Below are 493 nucleotides of genomic sequence, written 5' to 3'. Positions count from 1 at the left end.
GAGAGCTATTAAACCTTGTGATTCACCTTGCCAACGAGGAGCTAAATCCAACCAACTGCAGTAAAAGGGAATGTTTTTCTCCTCCTTCTCCTTCTCCCACATGTCCAGCCTGATGGGGTGATGGCACTGAGAATGACTGTTTTGCTTACTAATGAATGCTCCTGGGGCTCCTGGAGCTGAGTTTCAGGCATCTCACAAGAAGAACCCTCTGTTTGAAATCAGCAGCAATGCAACTAAAAACTGAACAGCTGCTTAGGAAAAAAATCAGCAAGGGAAGCTGCTGGAGCACTTCTGATGATTATGAAGATGATGCTTTGTCACCTCACCTTGATTTTCCTTGGGGAGCTCTCTTCTCTACCTGTGTGGGTTTCTCTGTTCTTTAGAGAATGTAAATTTTAATCTAGCAAAAAGGGTCTCCTGCTCTCCAGGAAAAGTGAGAGAAAATGAAATTTGCACCCTCATCATTATGCCAAACCCCTCAGCAGAGTCTCAA

The sequence above is a fragment of the Meleagris gallopavo genome, chromosome Z (genome assembly GCF_000146605.3).
Source record: "Meleagris gallopavo isolate NT-WF06-2002-E0010 breed Aviagen turkey brand Nicholas breeding stock chromosome Z, Turkey_5.1, whole genome shotgun sequence".
NCBI classification, from domain to species: Eukaryota; Metazoa; Chordata; class Aves; order Galliformes; family Phasianidae; genus Meleagris; species Meleagris gallopavo.
This window is presented reverse-complemented; position numbering follows the sequence as displayed.